Source organism: Phyllobates terribilis, unplaced genomic scaffold (assembly GCF_046119375.1).
Source record: "Phyllobates terribilis strain yellow unplaced genomic scaffold, ASM4611937v1 Scaffold_2__4_contigs__length_985480577, whole genome shotgun sequence".
In the NCBI taxonomy this organism is placed as follows: Eukaryota; Metazoa; Chordata; class Amphibia; order Anura; family Dendrobatidae; genus Phyllobates; species Phyllobates terribilis.
The window spans coordinates 174,488,814-174,507,074 of NW_027362762.1; the positions used below are offsets into that span (position 1 = coordinate 174,488,814).

The 18,261-nt window shown below is 43.7% G+C and overlaps 1 protein-coding gene across 3 annotated transcripts in view; it reads right to left on the bottom strand.

Moving 5' to 3' along the window:
• DTX3 (deltex E3 ubiquitin ligase 3) overlaps window positions 1-4,929 on the bottom strand; it is a 91,273-nt gene extending 86,344 nt beyond the window's left edge. Inside the window, exon 1 of one of the 3 annotated variants that reach the window (XM_073663296.1) lies at window positions 4,807-4,929. The gene's annotated coding sequence lies outside the window, so the exon portion shown is untranslated. The other 2 variants (XM_073663297.1, XM_073663299.1) reach the window with 2 other exon arrangements.
• Window positions 4,930-18,261: the final 13,332 nt, after the last annotated feature.

An 18,261-nucleotide genomic window follows, 5' to 3' on the forward strand; every position in this document is an offset into this window, starting at 1 on the left:
GGCTTAAGAAAAACAAAATTAAGACTTTGGAGTGGCCTAATCAAAGTCCTGACCCTAATCCGATTGAGATGCTGTGGCATAACCTTAAAAAGGCAGTTCAAGCTCAGAAACCCTCCAATGTGGCTGAATAACAACAATTTTGCAAAGATAAGTGGACCAAAATTCCTCCAGAGCGTTGTAAAAGACTCACTGCCAGTTATTGCATTGATTGCAGTTGTTGCTGCTAAGGGTGGCCCAACCAGTTATTAGGTTTATGGCAATCACTTTTTCACACAGGGCCCTGTAGGTTTGGATTTCTTTTCCCCTTAATAATAAAGACCTTCATTTAAAAAATGCATTTTCTGTTTACTTGTGTTATCTTTGTCTAATATTGAAATTTGTTTTGTGATCTGAAACATTTAAGGCTATGTTCATACTTGCGTTTTTTTGCTGCGTTTTTTTATGCAAATTTTCAGCTGCGTTTTGCAGTACCAGCAAAGTCTATGAGATTTCAGAAATCTCATGCACACACCTTGGTTTTTTTTTTCCTGACTATTTTGTCAAAGAGCTGCGTTTTTCCAAAATGCAGCATGTCACTTCTTTCAGCATTTTTTCAGCATTTTTCACCCATAGAAAGCAATGGGTAGTGCAAAAATGCAGCAAAAAATGCACATATCAGGTCTTGCTGCGTTTTTGGTGCCAAAACCTGATGAAGTTGAATCAGGGTTTTTTTTATGCACTAAACTTTATCAGCATGAACAAGAGACAAATGTACACTGATAAAAGTGCAAAAATAGAAACAAAGTAAAAACTCAGCAAAACTTTCCTTTTTTTACGTTGCTTCTTTACTGGCAAGAGAGCAGGTTTTTTCCTGTGGAAAAAAAAAGCATCAAAAATGCAACATGTGAACATAGCCTTCAGGAAAGGGGCAAACACTTTTTCACACCACTGTACAGTTCTGTATGTGACGTATATGTGTGCTGTGTATATATACAGTATATATATATATAGATATATATATATAGATATATATTATAAATAGTCCTGTATGTGACATATATGTGCTGTGTATATAGCCCTGCATGTAACATATATATGCTCTATATATATAGTCCTATATGCGATATATATGTGTGTGTGTACATATATATTCCTCTATGTGACGTATACAGTGGGTATGGAAAGTATTCAGACCCCTTTAAATTTTTCACTCTTTTTTTCATTGCAGCCATTTGGTAAATTCTAAAAAGTTCATATTTTTTCTCATTAAAGTACACTCTGCACCCCATCTTGACTGTAAAAAACAGAAATGTAGAAATTTTTGCAAATTTATTAAAAGAGAAAAACTGAAATATCACATGGTCAAGTATTCAGACCCTCTGCTCAGTATTGAGTAGAAACACTCTTTTGAGCTAGTACAACCATGAGTCTTTTTGGGAATGATGCAACAAGTTTTTCACTCCTGGATTTGGGGATCCTCGGCCATTCTTCCTTGCAGATCCTCTCCAGTTCCGTCAGGTTGGATGGTGAACGTTGGTGGACAGCCATTTTCAGGTCTCTCCAGAGATGTTCAGTTGGGTTTAGGTCAGGGCTCTGGCTGGGCCAGTCAAGAATGGTCACAGAGTTGTTCTGAAGCCACTCCTTTGTTATTTTAGCTGTGTGCTTAGGGTCATTGTCTTGTTGGAAGGTGAACCTTCGGCCAAGTCTGAGGTCCAGAGCACTCTGGAAGAGGTTTTCATCCAGGATATCTCTGTACTTGGCCGCATTCATGTTTCCTTCAATTGCAACCAGTCGTCCTATCCCTGCAGCTGAAAAACACCCCCATAGCATGATGCTGCCACCACCATGTTTCACTGTTGGGATTGTATTGGGCAGGTGATGAGCAGTGCCTGGTTTTCTCCACACATACCGCTTACAATTATCACCAAAAAGTTCTATCTTCGTCTCATCAGACCAGAGAATCTTATTTCTCATAGTCTGGGAGTCCTTCATGTGTTTTTGAGCAAACTCTATGCAGGCTTTCATATGTCTTGCACTGAGGAGAGGCTTCCGTCGGGCCACTCTGCCATAAAGGCCCGACTGGTGGTGAGCTGCAGTGATAGTTGACTTTGTGGAACTTTCTCCCATCATTTCCCTACTGCATCTCTCGAGCTCAGCCACAGTGATCTTGGGGTTCTTCTTTACCTCTCTCACAAAGGCTCTTCTCCCACGATTGCTCAGTTTGGCTGGACGATCAGGTCTAAGAAGACTTCTGGTGGTCCCAAACTTCTTCCATTTAAGGATTATGGAGGCCACTGTGCTCTTAGGAACCTTGAGTAATGCAGAAATTCTTTTGTAACCTTGGCCAGATCTGTGCCTTGCCACAATTCTGTCTCTGAGCTCCTTGGGCAGTTCCTTTGAGCTCATGATTCTCATTTGGTCTGACATGCACTGTGAGCTGTGAGGTCTTATATAGACAGGTGTGTGCTTTTCCAAATCAAGTCCTATCAGTTTAATTAAACACAGCTGGACTCCAATGAAGAAGTAGAACAATCTAGAGGATCACAAGGAAATGGACAGCATGTGACTTATATATAAGTGTCTGAGCAAAGGGTCTGAATACTTATGACCATGTGTTATTTCAAGGTTTTTTTTAAAATAAATTAGCTAAAATGTCTACATTTCTGTTTTTTTCAGTCAAGATGGGGTGCAGAGTGTACTTTAATGAGCAAAAAAAATGAACTTTTTAGAATTTACCAAATGGCTCCAATGAAACAGAGTGAAAAATTGAAAGGGGTCTAAATACTTTGCGTACCCACTGTATATGTGTGATGTATTATATATAGTCCTGTATGTGATGTATATGTGTGTATATAGTCCTTTATGTGATGTATATATGTGCTATGTATATAGTCCTGTATGAGACGTATGTTTGCTGTGTATATATATATATATATATATATATATATATATATATATATATGTATATATAATTCTGTATGTGTACTGTATATATAGTCCTGCATGTGACGTATATGTGTGCTGTATATATAGTCCTGTATGTGACGTATATGTGTGCTGTATATATAGTCCTGTATGTGACATATGTGTGCTGTATATATAGTCCTGTATGTGACATATGTGTGCTGTATATATAGTCCTGTATGTGATGTATATGTGTGCTGTATATATAGTCCTGTATGTGATGTATATATGTGAGCTGTATATATAGTCCTGTATGTGACGTATATGTGTGCTGTATATATAGTCCTGTATGTGACATATGTGTGCTGTATATATAGTCCTGTATGTGATGTATATATGTGTGCTGTATATATAGTCCTGTATGTGATGTATATATGTGAGCTGTATATATAGTCCTGTATGTGACGTATATATGTGTGCTGTATATATAGTCCTGTATGTGACGTATATATGTGAGCTGTATATATAGTCCTGTATGTGACGTATATATGTATGCTGTATATATAGTCCTGTATGTGACGTATATGTGTGCTGTATATATAGTCCTGTATGTGATGTATATATGTGAGCTGTATATATAGTCCTGTATGTGACGTATATATGTGTGCTGTATATATAGTCCTGTATGTGACGTATATATGTGAGCTGTATATATAGTCCTGTATGTGACGTATATGTGTGCTGTATATATAGTCCTGTATGTGACGTATATATGTGAGCTGTATATATAGTCCTGTATGTGATGTATATATGTGTGCTGTATATATAGTCCTGTATGTGACGTATATATGTGTGCTGTATATATAGCCCTGCATGTGACGTATATATGTATGCTGTATATATAGTCCTGTATGTGATGTATATATGTGTGCTGTATATATAGTCCTGTATGTGATGTATATATGTGAGCTGTATATATAGTCCTGTATGTGACGTATATATGTGTGCTGTATATATAGTCCTGTATGTGACGTATATATGTGAGCTGTATATATAGTCCTGTATGTGACGTATATGTGTGCTGTATATATAGTCCTGTATGTGACGTATATATGTGAGCTGTATATATAGTCCTGTATGTGATGTATATATGTGTGCTGTATATATAGTCCTGTATGTGACGTATATATGTGTGCTGTATATATAGCCCTGCATGTGACGTATATATGTGTGCTGTATATATAGTCCTGTATGTGATGTATATATGTGTGCTGTATATATAGTCCTGTATGTGATGTATATATGTGTGCTGTATATATAGCCCTGCATGTGACGTATATATGTGTGCTGTATATATAGTCCTGTATGTGATGTATGTGTGGTGTGTGTGTTTATATAAATATATAAATATATATATATATATATATATATATATATATATATATACACACACACATATATATATATAGTCTTGTGTGTGGAGGGCGGACTCCCCAGGACACAGCTGTGGCCTCGGATCCTGTGACAGAAGAGTCTGCAGATGGTGAATGTTACAATGTCTGGGTCACTGATCCATAACCTGTCCTTCAGCAGTCAGCTGCCCGGCGCCATCCCTGCCTCTGCTCACCCTTCCTCCCCAGCCTCAGTACATGGCGGCCTCCATACTGCCCGGATGTGTGATCGCTCATCTTTCATGATAATAGGAGGAGATGTAATAGAATACGCACCGGTGCCAGGATGAGTGGCAGGCCAGGCGCCCCCGCCGCGTCCTCCTCACAGCTGTGCCCTGTGCCCGGCCCCGCTCGCGTCGCCCATAGCAGTCGCCCGTCCTGCCCGCGGCCTGCACGCTGCCCTCTGCTAGCGCGGCTCTGTGCTGCCAGTGTCAGGGGCTGCGCCGCTGCACATCGCGGTGAGATGACATACCTCCCATCACAGCAGCCATCGTACAGCAGGTCACATGGGTGTTGCGTTGCAGGAATGGTCATAGCCATAGCAACAGCGAGGAGCCTGGAAAATAGAAATCCCTGCACTGGGGGGAGGAGGCGACATTACCTCCTGCCTCAGGGTGGTATCACAGGGGGTCACCTCACACACGTCCTGCCAGTGTCATGGCACACACCTGCCAGGGTCCTGTAATATAACAGTGCCCACCATCTACCACCAGTGTCATGGCACACACCTGCCAGGGTCCTGTAATATAACAGTGCCCACCATCTCCTGCCAGTCTCATATTACAGGACCCTGGGCGGGTGTATGCCATAACAGTGGCCACCATCTACCACCAGTGTAATGGCACACACCTGCCCAGGGTCCTGTAATATAACAGTGGCCACCATCTACCACCAGTGTAATGGCACACACCTGCCCAGGGTCCTGTAATATAACAGTGGCCACCATCTACCACCAGTGTAATGGCACACACCTGCCCAGGGTCCTGTAATATAACAGTGCCCCACCATCTATTAGTGGTATTATGGCACACACCTGCCCAGAGTTCAGTAATATCACAGTGCCCCACTATCTCTTTCCCATTGGTGTCCTATAATATAAAAGTGCCCCACCATCTCCTACCAGTGTCATAGCACACACCTGCCCAGGGTCCTTGTAATATAGAACTTCTCTAGCAGGCGTCCGTCCTGCCTGTGGCCTGCATGATGCCTTCTGCTACCAGCACCTTCTAACGCAGTCATGTCACACACCTACCCAGGGTCCTCTAATTTAACAGTGACCCATCATATCCTATTAGTGTCATGGCACACACCTGCCCAAGGTCATGTCATATAGCAGTGTGCTGTGTCCTACCAGTGTCTGGGCACACACCTGCTGCGCATTGGTGCCACAGATCCCAGAGGGGTGCATGGACGGATTCCTCCACAAGAGGCCCTCATAGCATTCACACACCTCCACCTTCCACCTCAGACCACCAGAGGGAGCCCGTTAGTGATATAAATAGGGAAGGTGGAGCTAGGCAGTTAGTCAGTCTGCTGCAGCCAGAGAGGTTGACAGGTCAGTACGGACTCAGTGAGCTCAGTTAGTGAGCCTAGGGCATGCCGACGCCAAAAGAGCGGTGAAGAGTAGCGAGGCCTACTGCCAGTGTGAAGCCTAGTGAGGGCCCTGAGCGTGGCCGAAGGCAAGTGGAGTAAGCGAGCTACATAGGGGGCAGAGGAGCTTAGCCAGCTCGCCCCAAGACCATATACCGGACACCGGGTCCGTGTCTGCGGGATCTCTACGCCCAGCAGAAACAACCGGAACCCCTGGCGAACTATATGTCCCAGGAACACCAAAAGCTGACCGTTATACCAGGGTCAGGAGTCACGGAGGCCAAAGAGACCGGGGAGTGTGATCTCCAACAGAAGGCCCTACCACCAGGTCAGCTGGTGCAAGACAGAGACCAAGTTAGGCCTAGCTCCAGGCAGGTCATAAACTTATCAGGAAAAGGCAAGAAACAGGAGCCCCACACCCACTCACTGGGGAGAGTCCTGATATGCACCCTTCACCCTACAGTGCCCTGGATCGTGCCTGAAACACCACCAGTAAAGGTACTGAAGTGAACTCCGGTGTGCGTGCCTATTCTTCTACCCTTCCTCTGACCCGGCTGGGTCCCCTCTGTCCTGCATCCCTTCTCCTACGCTGCCCTGAGGCCCCGCTCCACCTGTGGGGAGCCGCACCAACTAAGCTGCCTGAACACCGGCCTCAGAGGACTGTCGCAGCGCTGGTGATCCTCACCAGACACGAACATTTCCTATCCCATATAACTTTCCCCCTGCTTTTTTAAGAGTGACCCCAGGGTACGGGCCCGGGAGCCGACCACCGCGACATCCCCCAAAACTAACAGCAAGGCCCGGGCGCCGAGTCGTTTCCCCATCCCCTGGGCGCGTCACAGTGTTCCACCATCTCTTAACAGTGTTGTGTCAAATACAGTTATATGAAAAAGTTTGGGCACCCCTATTAATCTTAAGCTTATTGTTTTATAAAAATTGGTGTTTTTGCAACAGCTATTTCAGTTTGATATATGTATTAACTGTTGGACACAGTAATGTTTCTGCCTTGAAATGAGGTTTATTGTACTAACAGAAAATGTGCAATCTGCATTCAAACAAAATTTGACAGGTGCATAAGTATGGGCACCTCACCAGAAAAGTGACATTAATATTTAGTAGATCCTCCTTTTGCAAAAATAACAGCCTCTAGTCGCTTCCTGTAGCTTTTAATGATTTCCTGGATCCTGGATGAAGGTATTTTTGACCATTCCTCTTTACAAAACAATTCCAGTTCAGTTAAGTTTGATGGTCGCCGAGCATGGACAGCCCTCTTCAAATGATCCCACAGATGTTCAATGATATTCAGGTCTGGGGACTGGGATGGCCATTCCAGAACATTGTAATTGTTCCTCTGCATGAATGCCTGAGTAGATTTGGAGCGGTGTTTTGGATCATTGTCTTGCTGAAAGATCCATCCCCTGCGTAACTTCAACTTTATCACTGATTCTTGAACATTATTGTCAAGAATCTGCTGACACTGAGTGGAATCCATGCGTCCCTCAACTTTAACAAGATTCCCGGTGCCGGCAATGGCCACACAGCCCCAAAGCATGATGGAACCTCAACCAAATTTTACTGTGGATAGTAAGTGTTTTTCTTGGAATGCTGTGTTTTTTTGCCGCCATGCATAACGCCTTTTTGTATGACCAAACAACTCCACAGGACCTTCTTCCAAAAAGAAATTGGTTTCTCCAAATGTGCTTTTGCATACCTCAGCCGACTCTGTTTGTGGCGTGCTAGCAGAAACGGCTTCTTTCGCATCACTATCCCATACAGCTTCTCCTTGTGCAAAGTGCGTTGTATAGTTGACCGAAGCACAGTGACAAGTTGATGCTGCAGCTCTCTGGAGGTGGTCTGAGGATTGTCCTTGACTGATCTCACCATTCTTCTTCTCTGCCTTTCTGATGTTTTTCTTGGCCTGCCACTTCTGGCCTTAACAAGAACTGTCCCTGTGTTCTTCCATTTCCTTACTATGTTCCTCACAGTGGAAACTGACAGGTTAAATCTCTGAGACAGCTTTTTGTATCCTTCCCCTGAACAACTATGTTGAATAATCTTTGTTTTCAGATCATTTGACAGTTGTTTTGAGGAGCCCATGATGCCACTCTTCAGAAGAGATTCAAACAGGAGAGCAACTTGCAAGTGGCCACTTTAAGTAGCTTTTCTCATGATTGCATACACCTGGCTATGAAGTTCAAAGCTCAATGAGGTTACAAAACCAAAAAAATGCTTTAGTAAGTCAGTAAAAAGTAGGTAGGAGTATTTAAAACAAGAAAATGATAAGGGTGCCCATACTTATGCACCTGTCAAATTTTGTTTGAATGCAGATTGCACATTTTCTGTTAGTACAATAAACCTCATTTCAAGGCAGAAACATTACTGTGTCCAACAGTTATTACATATATCAAACTGAAATAGCTGTTGCAAATACGCCAATTTTTATAAAACATTAAGCTTAAGATTAATAGGGGTGCCCAAACTTTTTCATATAACTGTACCTACGCAGGGTCTTGTCATATAGCAGTGCTCCATCATCTCCTACCAGTGTCATGGCACATACCTGCACATGGTCCTGAAAAACAGTAGTGCTCCACCAGACACCCATCTTGCCCGTAAGATGCTCTCTGTAGCCATCACCTGCTACTGGTGTCATGGCACATATCTATCTACACAGAGTCCTGTAATATAGCAGTGGTCCACCATCTCATATCAGTGTCATGGCCCACACGATTTGGGAATAAAGCTATTCCAGGGGCAGACATATCATTGGTGCAGCCACACAGGGGCCCAAGATATCAGAGGAGCCATAATTAGCTCCAAAGCTAGTGTAATTTTGCATTCTGATCAATTGGACTAAAAAGGGCCCATATAATGTTCTTGCACAGGGGCCCTCTTTTGTGTCCGCCAGTGAGATATTCTATATTATTCTGTATTAGTTTCATGGCACATGCCAGTACATGGTCTTGTAATATATCAGTGCTCCATCATCTCGGACTGGTGTCATGGCACATACATGCACATGGTTTTGAAGTATATAGCAGTGCCCCATCATCTCCTAATGGCATATTTACATGTTCAGGATCTATGTTTGGATTCTACATCCTGACAGTAAGGCTATGTGCTCACGATGCAGAAATGCTCTGGATTTTTCCTGAGCGTTTCTGCATCTCCCTGGCAGAAAAAACGCATGCGGATTGTACATGCGGATTGTACATGCGTTTTTTCTGCCAGGGACAAGCGGATGTGAAGCGTTCTTCACATGCATTTCCGTAAGGGTTGTCAAGCGCTTTCCAAGCGATTTTAGCATCACTTGGAAAGTGCTTGACAACTTGGTCACACTATATAAATCCATGCAAACAGCATGGATTTATATAGTGTGACCGTAAAAGAATGGTAAAAAATAAAAAAAAAATATTATACTTACCTTCTGATGGCCCCCGGTGTCTTTATCCGATGCGTCCTGGCTTGCCGGCAGCTCACGGTAGACTAAAGGACCTGCTGACGTCAGTGGTCGCGTGACCTGTCACATGACTAAATTACGTCATGGCAGGTCCTTGAGTCCACCGCGAGCTGCTGGCAAGCCAAGACGCATTGGATAAGGACACCGGGGGCCATCAGAAGGTAAGTATAATGTATATTTTTTATTTTATTTTTTTACAGGTTCTATGGTACCCAGGTCTGGAGGAGAGTCTCCTCTTCTCCAAACCCGGGTACCAGCCGCACATTGAAACGCATGGATTCCGCATGTATAGATGCAGTGATGCGGATGACATGCGGTCCAATGCAAGTTAATGGCGGCGAAAACGCAGCGCTTCCGCAAAATAATTGGTAGTGCTGCATATTTTTCCGCAATGATAATCTGCAGCGGAAATTTCCGTAGCATGTGCACAGCACATGCGGATTATCATTGGGGAACATGGCAGGCTTCTACCAAGCGTTTTTTAGAGTTTCTGCAGCGGAATTTCTGCTGCGGAAACGCTTAAAAAAACACATAGTGGGCACACAGCCTTACAGCTAACTTTCCAGCTGTAACGAAAGTGAGTAAAGTATTTTATACCCCATTCATATACTCAAAGAAGAAAAGAGGTCATACTTATAATACAGGATGTAATCCGTCCCCAATGATACATGGTGGAGGTTGCATGCTCATCAGTATTTTGTAAATGTGCTACCTCCGTCTTATATCACTGTAGCCTCTCTGCATTCTGCAGTATATTGGTACTGTGCTAGATACTGGTTTCTTTCTGGATTTCATGTCCATTTCAATGAGTTGCTTTTAATTTTAGCGTTAAGAAGGCAATTAAGACCAGTGACTCTGTTTGCAAACGTCAGTGTTTTGGCCAAAATCACTACTAACTCCAGTATTTTTTTTTCATCTTTGCAGTATGCAGCCAGGCACTGTGTTGGTGGGGAAAATAAGGTGTTTGTCTGTCACGCCAGGGCAGGAATCCCTGGCTGTCCCTGGGCTTTACCCTGGCAAAAGAGATGGGCAGCAAGACACTACTATGACAAGACAACACAGGGAAGGAGACAAGCAGGGGAAAACCACACAAATAGAACTCCATGGCTTCAATGGAAGACACAACAGCTTCTCCAAGAACACCTTTCTCCAGAGAAGTCAGGCTCAGGATAGAAACTCTATTACTGGCAAGTGAGGAAGCCAGGAGTGGGTTGAAGGCTATGTGCCCACGTTGCGGACCTGAAGCATATTTTTTACGCTTCTCCCTGGCGGGAAAATCGCATGCGGATATTACATGTGGTTTTCCCGCCAGGTAGAAGCGTTTGTGAGGCGTCTTTGCATGCATTTCCGCATGCGGGTCATCAAGCACTTCTCCAAGCATCACTTGGAAAAGTGCTTGACAACTTGTTCAGAATGGTAAAAAATAAAAAAATAAACTTTATACTCACCTTCTGATGCATTCTCTGCCCCGTCCGGAGGCTTGAGCGGCTCACGCTGTTGTGTGCAGGACCTGCGGTGACGTCATTGAGTCATGTGGTGGGTCACATGACTCAATGACGTGGCAGGTCCTTCAGACAACAGCGCGACGGAGGGAAAACATCAGAAGATAAGTATAAACTTTATTTTATTCTTTTTTTTACAGGTTCTTTGGTACCCAGGTCTGGATGAGAGTCTCCTCTCATCCAGACTTGGGTACCATCCGCACATTGATTCCGCTGCGCTTCCGCAAAATTAATGAACATGCTGCGGATTTTTGACCGCAGCATATACGCTGCGGAAAAATCCGCAGCATGGGCATTGACATTGCGGAATGCCATTGGGGACCATGGAGTGCGGATATACATGTGTTTTTCAAGCGTTTACGCTGCGGAAATTCCGCAGCATATACGCTTGAAAAATGCTACGTGGGCACACAGCCTAAATAATGAAGGGGAGTGGTCCCAATGAGCAGCAGCTGAGACCAAAAAACAAATGGAATCTCAGCAGATTTAAACCAGGAACTCTTAACCCCTTCTGTACCATAAATAATAAACCTGCACCACTCATGTGAATGGCCCTGTAGACTCCAAAGAGGACCTCTTATCAGCTAATCTCTGTGACCTGATCCTAGGCACACACAGGTCTCAGCAGGATGTGGCACATTCGTTACATTGTCTTTGTGGAGTGCGCTTAGATACTGCTGGGTAGCCCATCTAGTAATGGCAGCTTCTGCCATGAGCAGACGGCAGTCTGAGCAGACTCTCAGGTGGCGACATTTTAATATATGCATAATATATATACATGCATATGTCCAATGTCCATATTTCGAAACTGGCAACAGAGCAGCTTCCATAAATGTACAGAAAACACAATACAATAATTTGCAATTAGAAATACAGATTATAAAAAAATGTATCACAATCTGGTTTCAATTAGTTTAAAAAATGTATGTGACTCATTCCCTTAAAGAAAAATAAATCAAAATATACCTAAAAAGAATATTGGATATTTTAACAAATGTTTAATAGGTTGCAGTAGAGTAGGGCCTGGCCAGAAGAATCTACCTTGTCGTGGTGGCGGCTTAAAAAATGTTTTGGCCAAAACAAAAGCTGATGGCTACGTAGGTGATTTTGTGTTCCATGGGAACTGTTAATGTGTGATTGTTATGTGGTGCAGAAGTGGAGTTTTTCCAAGAGTGGGTGGTGGGACTGTGGAAGGTTCGAGGGGTAGAAGCAGAGCTGGGGTGGAGCCTGGGCAGAGTCTCAAGGGGCCTGAAAATTTTGCCATTATGAGGCCCTGAAATTCCTGGTGGCAGCCTTGCTGAGTCCTCTCTACACATGATAGATGTCAGCTATGTTCATAGCCGGAATAGCAGTGGCCGGAGCTAAGTTTGAACGCTGCTGCTAGACATTTGCATCCTGCTGTTAATATCTGACAGTGGCATTTAAATGGAACCGTCGCTGGTACCAGTTCCCATCGGCTTCCCGTGACACGATCGCGGGTAACAATGAATTTCCATGGCAGCTAGAAGCCTGCTGAAGGCCTTATTCTCTACTATTTTAGCTTTGATTTGTCAAAGACTGCGCTTCATATAAGACCGTGATTTGTCTTAGATAATTTAACACTGTGGTATTGCAGTATATATTATAAGAATGGGACAATCACAGGCTTAAGTCTCATATGTGGACTAAAAATGAAACTAAAAAATTAAAAAAAAAAGTTTTTAAAATATTTTTTATAATCTAAAAATTTGAATCACCTCCTTTTCTCTCCCATTTAAAAATATAGTATTAAAAATTGTCAAAATCTAAAATTAATTAACCAATACAGTAAAGAGAAAAAATGAAAATGCTAAATTAGTTTTTTTCATCAGTAGGAAAAAACACTTTCAAGATGGCTGCACGGCTGGATAAACATTTTTTCTGCTGTAGTAGTAGTAGAAAAAAAGCATTTTTATTTAACTTTGCATTTCAATGCCTAACAAGTGTCTTTTTTCAAGTAAAAAAAAAAATAGGGTACCAGGTGGTCAGTAAGCACGCATATTCAGGGGTTGGAATACACATTAAAAAAAAAGTAGGGGTGGGGAAGAGAGTAATAGAGATGTGGAAAAAATATTGACGTGATAATAAGAATGGAGAAATACATGAAAAATGAAAGTGTGTCCTTGATTAGGGGAAAATAGAATATTGGAATCAGAAAAGAGTATTGGAGAACAATTTAAAATGAATGGGTGTGAAATGTAGGAAAAGAAGTGAGGATGAAAAATGAACAGACAGGAAGGAATTGACCGCACTGACGAGTGGAACTACGGAGTGTCCTGCACAGAGGAGTGTATGGAGCAAGAGGTAGACAATGGATTGGAGAGAAGAAAAAAAGGGGCAGGCGAAAAAAAGAAGAACAAAGACTTAGGACGGAAGGTGGAGAAGTGGAAAAAGAGAGCGGAGAAAAGGGAGATCATGTGAACGTAGGTTCAAGTAGAGAGAACGTTGTTTTGAGTATATAAACCAGTAATATAGAAGTTTATATGAAAAAAAAGAGGGGATGGGTTATAGTGTGGTCTGAGGAATAGGGATGAAGAAGGTGATGATTAGTGGTGTGGAAAATTGAAAAGAAAGGATATTGAGATAAAAAAAGAAGCCTGATGTTGGAAAAAGGTCGCTGAAATTAATGGAGAGAAAAATCGATTCCAATGGATTTTTGTGGGCCTTGTGGTTCTCTAGAATGCCCTGTAGAATAACTAGCCACTATAAAATCCCAATGGAGTATAAGGAAGACTGGCTAATAATGTTTTTTTATGGAAAATATTACTGGAATAACGAGCTATAGCAGAAGTGAGGTGGATGTGATGTACAGAAAACAAAAAAAAACAAAATTATTGGACTGAGTTTTTTGCATGAGCTGGAACTTTTTTAAAAAGTGATGTGGAATAAAAAAAAAAGCAACATTAGGAGGTGGTAGATTAGGAAATGATCTAACAAAAAAAACTTTTATAGATTAAAAGTATGAAATGAAGAAGATATGAGAAGCCAAAGTGGGGAGTTCGAGCTAAAATACAGGAAAAAAATGCATTGAGAGGAAGTTTTGTGAGCTCCAAATATACTCAAAAAGGCATGAAGAACAGGTTGAAATTATATCGATAAATGGAGAAAAAGGAAGAGTAATGAATAGAAGTTTTTTTCCCAAGGAGAAATGGATGTAAAGGGTGCTATGCCTTGCAGCGCTGGGGTCCTGGGTTCAAATCCCACCAAGGACAACATCTGCGTGTTTGTGTTCGTTTCCTCCTGGTTCTCTGGTTTCCTCCCACACTCCAAAGACCTACTGAATTTAGATTGTGAGCCCCAATGGGCACACTGCCGATAATGTCTGTAAAGCGCTGTGGAATTAATGGTGCTATATAAGTGAGTAAAATAAATAAATATGAATTGGGAAAGTGGGGCGGGTGAGCTGAAAAGAACAACCGCCAAAGTGTGGAGAAATTGGAGAGAACTTTAGACAGCTATTGAATGAAATGTGTGACGAGAGGCATGGAGTCCATAGGGAATTCGTAAGAAAAGTATATAAAGTGCAAAAACTGAATGGCAAATGGGAAAAGTTTTCGAGAATTAGTTTTAGGAAAAATGTGACATACACGGGATAGTGAGATTTCAGAAGATTAGCGGTATTCCTGCTCGATGTGGAGTACGAGGAGGAAGCAGCATATTAATTAATGGGAAGGTGAAGGGGGAAATGATAATACAGTTCTCCTCCAATCTAGAAGTATAATAAACAATAATAAATTACAAAAAATATATGAACAAATATTTGCTCCACAAATTTCATGGACGAATTCTCTACCTTTCTGGATCTTCATACATTTATACGTAAGCTTACATTAAAAAGACGACACTTTACTCAACATAGAAATTCCTCCTACTACTACGTCTGTCACTACAGGATTACATATTGATGTTTGTCCTAAATCTACCTTTTATCCTCTGGAAAGTCAGGGTCACTTTCTCAGCACCTTCCTACACCTTAAAATTTAAGAAATCAATAAAATAAAAAATATTAAAATTAATTTCTCTCATAACAATAATAATAATAAAAAAAGAAAAGGCTCTTTTATAACTCAAAAGGAAGTCAGATATAATAATTTGATCAGCTGACAATGAGGGGGAACAGTCATCCAAAATAGGAAAGTTTAAGTTACAATGCTGTTGTTTTTGGTCCAAATGCTGTTCATGAAAGAACCGATATGAAACTTGTCATTTCAATTCTATGGATGCGCAAAAAATCAAATTGGATCTCATGTGGATCAACCGTGTAGCATCCGATTTTTACGGATACTTTGCAATTCTTTACCATGGTAAACTGTATTTGGACTTGCAAATTTTAAAAACAGCTGCTGTATAAAATTGGATGCCTTACAAATGACAATTGAGATGAAAATTGCCCATTTTTTGTGGATGAAAAGTGGACGATTTTATATACCCACATGTGAACTTAACCTAAGTCAGGTGCATATACATTTAGCAGTTGATCTGTTTATCTATAGGCAAGCAGTCCTCCACTCAGGACCCCCTCTGTGAGTCAGAATTAAAAGCTAAGGCACAACTGTGTACCCATGATTTGTTCATACCTTTTAATACCTAGCCAAAGCACATTCCACCAGTAATTACAGGTGAATAATGGGGGTGGGATAAGTCAGACCTGTGATGATCTATTAATCACATGGTCAGCTTTCATGCAAAAAAGAATTGTTTAAAGGGAATCTGTCAGCAAGATCAGCCCTCCAGTTGACGCGCCCCTGGGCCTGTGTCGCGCTGCGTTGCGCACGCGGGAGCTTACCCGGAGCCGGATCTCTTGAGGGTTGTAGTCTCGTGGCGGCGACCCGGTCCGTGCCCAGGGAGTCAAACTGAGCGGCGATGTACTAGCAGTAGATGGTTGGTGACTACGCCACCCGTTGAATGCAGCTATGGAGCTGCCGCTGCAGGGCGGACCGCTGAGGCCGGTGGAAGGATGGTGCAGCGTGGATGGTATAACCCCCAACGGGAGGGGTATAGCCTCAAGGCAGCCGACGTGGATGATGGGGGTAGCAGGAACCACTCAGAGACGGTGCGGTGTAGTTCAGGGTCTTTACTGGTGACAAAGATAGACCCTCCCGGAGTACTTGCTAGTGATAGGGGCCTGGTCAGTCCTTGAGCAGATGGGATTTCCCCTGGCCAGGCGGAGTTGTAGGCCTTCCCAACTAACTGTACTCTTCTGGCTACCTTGCTAGAGGCGGGAATAAGTAGCCCACGTCCCTGAGTGTACCGTGTGGTGCTCACCCGTATGGCCGGTGACTCGGGGCCTTCTAATGCTTCCGCTCCACGATGGCGGTGCTGGTCCCACGCGTGTGACCGTGCCTTCGGGCTTCTGGGCCAGAGGACCTGAAATCCTCTGCCGGACGGTTTCTGCTGCTGGGTAGGAGTTAGTCCCCACAGCCTCGGACTCCGGGTCCGGTTAGAAATCTTCTCAGTCAGGGCGAGCTCTTCAGCTGCCAGCCCCTGACTCCTTGTAACACTGCTCCCCACAGAGCTCCTGATGTTTCTTGCTATGCTGCTTCTCTTCTCTACTCTTGTTCTGTCTTCTTTCTCACTCACTCTGCCTCAGCCCCGGGTTTATATAGGGGAAGTCCTTCCCCTCCCAAGACTGGGCAGGAGGTGTGGCATGCACAGGATCCCTGACCAAAGGACCTCCCACCTGCTCTCAGACGTAATATCTCTATCACTGTGGCAACCAGACCCCTGGGGTGTCACATTCCCCCCTAGTGAAATTTAGTACTCCGGGACTAAACATATTTTTTTTTTTTAGAAAAAAAACATAACAAGGTATAGCAATAACAATACAATAAGAAAAACACATAAGATGGTTACGGCGTGTCCGCAACCGGGTGCAGTTTTGAAAAGCAAGGTGTCCATTTCACCAAAACAGGGAGACGTAACCAGGTAGGGGCCTGTCCTGCCCCGAGTCCTTAACAGTCTTTAGTCCATCCTGGGTTACGCTCCAACTATGTACAAGGATTCCCGGTAAATCCACCAAGGACTCCTAAAAAGAACTAGAAACACAAAATTATACACAAGCAACTATAAACAAGTAAACATTATAAGATAGCTTAAACATTTAGATCCTCCAACGTGCGGGTAGCTGGCCTCTAGTGGCCCTAGTGGACCTACGGAGCTGACTGTCTGGCCCTGAACTACAGGGTGTAGGAGCTGTCAAGGGTAAACTGGGCAGCTGTCTATGGGCCCTCTGGCTCACTAGGGGTATGGCAGGCTCACTATAAGCAGAGGGTTGATTTTCCGGGTCTGCTTGTGTAGAGTCTTCTGCCTCCTGGACCGGCTGTTCTTCCAGCTCTACCGGTTGCTCCGTAGGTTCTTGGGATGATGGTTGGAGGAAGGTGAGTACGGGTACCACAACTGCACCATTGACTTGAGTCCAAGACCGAGGGAAGTCCCCGAGCACGGTACTAACCATATCTTCCCTTTCCTCTACGGGTCGATGGTCTTCTTGTTCCTCTTCAGGGTTCCTCAGTTGTTCGGGACACTTCTTCAGGTGGTCCCGGGATACAATGGCTGTGGTTTCCCCTCCGTCTTTACTGATGGTACAGACCTTCGGGTTTTCGTGGCTTGAGGGCAGTACGGTGTACGGGTCCTTCTCCCACTGGTCGTCCAACTTGTGGAGCCGTCTCTTCCTCTTCAAGACCTGCTCTCCGGGTACCAGGGGAACAGCGGGAGCATACTGGTTGTAAGTTTTCTCTTGTCTTTCCCTAGCCTGACAGAGACTTCGCTCCACGCTCTCCTGTACTCTCCGGTACTGCTGCTGCCTCTCTGTGTCCCAGTCTGTTTCTGGTGAAGTGTCCTCGGGTGTCAGGACTCCCATTTCCAGGTCAACAGGTAACTTACCAGGTCTTGCCCTCATTAGGTAAGCCGGGGTACAGTTAGTGGAACCTACCGGGATGTGGTTGTATAGGTCCACCAGATCGGGCAACTTTTCAGGCCACAGACTGCGTTCTTCCAGGGGCAACGTTTTTAGAAGATCCATTACCACCTGGTTCATTTTTTCACAAAGTCCATTAGTCTGCGGATGGTAGGGTGTCGTCCTTATCTTCCGGCAGCCATACAGATTGCAGAATTCCTGGAAGACCTCCGCTTCAAAGGCAGGTCCCTGGTCCATCAGCACTTGGTCCGGGTACCCGTGTGGACGGCAAAAGTGCTGCTGGAAGGCTCTAGCTGCTGTTTGAGCCGTTAAGTCCTTGACGGGGACGACAACCAGAAACCGGGAGTAATGATCCACGATGGTTAACGCGTAGACGTAGCCACTTCTGCTTGGGGTCAGTTTTACATGATCCAAGGCTACCAGTTCCAACGGTTGCCGGGT